This window comes from Dromiciops gliroides, chromosome 3 (assembly GCF_019393635.1).
Source record: "Dromiciops gliroides isolate mDroGli1 chromosome 3, mDroGli1.pri, whole genome shotgun sequence".
Classification (NCBI taxonomy): Eukaryota; Metazoa; Chordata; class Mammalia; order Microbiotheria; family Microbiotheriidae; genus Dromiciops; species Dromiciops gliroides.
In genome coordinates this window covers 272,591,510-272,594,342 of record NC_057863.1, presented here as the reverse complement: position 1 = coordinate 272,594,342, position 2,833 = coordinate 272,591,510, and the positions used below count along the sequence as shown (strand labels likewise).

At 43.3% G+C, this 2,833-nt stretch overlaps 1 pseudogene; it reads left to right on the top strand.

Moving 5' to 3' along the window:
- The first annotated feature begins 546 nt into the window (after positions 1–546).
- Positions 547–1,921, top strand: LOC122745769 (annotated as a pseudogene).
- Positions 1,922–2,833: the final 912 nt, after the last annotated feature.

The following is a 2,833-nucleotide window of genomic DNA, read 5'->3' as shown; positions in this document are numbered from 1 at the left end:
ATATACCTGCTCCAGAGAAGAATGAAGCTATTTGTTATGTGGAAAGGTTATTGTTCTCATATATCAATAATGAGTTGCATTATTTTCAGTGGCCAGACTAATACTATACTATGGATATTGTAAAATAAACACAAACATGTGTTTTTCCCTTATACACACATATACATACATATATACGTGCATATATAAATATACATATATACAAATGTGCACATACACACATATATATGAGCAATACCAGAGACTGCTTTATGTTCTTAGGAGGTTTAAGTATCAGTCTCAGAAGATTTTAACAATGGAGGGGGAAGTAAACAAGTATTCATATAACACTTATATAAGCCAGTGTGGGAGAGAAGAGGTGTTAGATTGCTTATCAAACTGAAGGTCCACAGAGCCATTTTGCTGACCTCATTGTTGTATGCCTGTGAAGGCTGGACAATCAACCGTGGCCATGACAGGAAACTGAATTGCTTCCATTTGAATTGTCTTCACAAGCTTCTAAAGATTACCTGGAGAGAAATGGCAGGAGCATGGAGCATATTTAATATGGTGGTGGGGCCTATCTCCAAACAGAATCAGAATGCCACTGTATACATAGGGGGCCTAGATAAGGAGGTCAGTGAGTCACTGTTACGGGAGCTCTTTCTTCAGGATGGGCCCATGGTAAACCCACATGCCCAAGGACAGAGTCACAGATCTGTACCAAGGCTATGGATCTGTGGAATTCCTGAATGAGGAGGATGTTGATTATGACATTAAGATTATGAACAGGGGGGAGGGAGGGGAGGGAGGGAGAAAAATTTGAAACTAGAAATATAAAAATTAATGTTGAACACTATCTCTAAATGTAGCTGGAAAATAATAAAATATTTATATGAAAAAAAAAGATTATGAACAGTATCACATTGCATGGGTAGCCAATACAAGTGAACAAAGCATCGGCTCACAACAAGAATCTAGACATGCAGACTAACATTTTTATAGGGAACTGATATTGATGAGAAGCTGTTCTGTGATACCTTCAGCATCTTTGGAGTTATCTTGCAGACTCCAAAGATTATGTAGGACCCTAACACAGGTAACTCCAAGGGCTATGTTTTTTTTATTAATTTTGCTGCATTCAATGCTCCCAATGCATCATCAAATGGGCAACACCTGTGTAATTGACCCATCACAGTATCTTCTGACTTCAAGAAGGACTCTAATGGTGCATGCAGCCAAACAAACTTCTGGCAGCACCGAACCCATCATCTCAGGCAGATTGGCTGCATCAGTTATTCGCTGATGTACCACCTTCACCCTCTGCCCCTAATCCTCTTGTGTCTTCCTTGGGATCTGGACTTCCTCCACCAGGAATGCCCCCACCAGGTTCACTCCCCACCTCTAGTGCCACCTGCTGGAGTTCTTTCTCCAGCAATACCTTCAGCCATACCTCCCACATCTATGCTTCATGGGGCTGGAACCCATGGTTCTCCATCAGCAGGAACCCCTGGAGCTGGACATCCTAAACATAGGCACTCACATCCCCATCCATTCACTCCAGGTAGAATGCCTCATGCTGGTATGTCTCAGATGTGGCTTTTCCACCATGATCCCCATGGCTTGAGACATCCCCATGTAAGGCCACCAGACTCAGGGGGACAGGCTCCTCCATGACCACCACCAGGAGTGCCTTATCCTGGCCCCCCTCCTATGGTGATACAACCCCAAGGACCCCCTTTTGGATCTCCCATGGGTCATGAGACCCATGTGTCCTCATGGTATGAGAAGATCTCCTCTGTTAATGCTCCACCATGGATACAATGGTCCCCTTGACCTCCATCCTATGGCTACCAAAAAGGACCCCTTCCCCCACCCCAACCTTACCCCCATCTTCCAGTGGATACCTTGTGGTCCAATTTCAGGTCCTCTTCCTCAGTAGAGCCAAATTTCTCTACAAGCTACTCTACTCCTCTGAGATCTTCTCTGTCTTTTGGACCAATCAGAGGAACTGTTGCCCCATAGGCCTAAGGCACCCCTTACTTCCTTAAATTTATTCTTTCCTCCAGTGTGTTTTTCCCCACACTTGGCCTTTTTCTATGTTGGGCTCCACTTCTTCCCCAAATACAGAGAAGCTAGGGTAAATAAAGTTTCATGGAGAAGAAAGGAAGCATCACTAAGGAAACCTCTAGGAAAGCTGGGGCCAAAGGAGATTAGTGGCAGGGGGAGTAAGCTATACCAAGGTAAAGGAAGATGCATCAGGATACTGCTATCCTGCCACAACCTCCGTCTTTCAGCAATATTTAAAGTCCACTCAGGCAAAATTTTCCACTGAATGCAAATCATGGGGCTCATGTATAATAGCTCCCAATCATTCTCCCTCCTTTCTCAAAGAGTTCGGCACTGCCTCACCATTATTCCTCCATTCCACAAGTCATACCCTTATACTAGGGGACTTCAACCTTAGGGGACTCTTATTCCCTAACCTCCCAGTTCCTCAGCCTTCTTAAATCCCATCATGACCTGCTCCACTCTACTTCAGTTATACATATGGATGGTCATACACTGGATTTCCCTTAATTAGAAATCCTGACATTCTTCTATCAAACCATAACCTCTTATCATTCATCCTCCTTACCCTCCCAACAGATTATAACAGTCACAAGTTAAATTACTGAATCCTGCTTTTAAGTTTATTTTTTTGTCAAATGTGCTCTTATATGTGGTCTCCAGTCCCTCTATCCCTCAAGACATTCTCAGGCCATTATCCCTAATCTGACTTCATTTTTCTCCTTTTCTAGTCTCTACAGTTAGCTTTTCCAACTCTATATTGTTCCCTATTCTCAAATCCCTC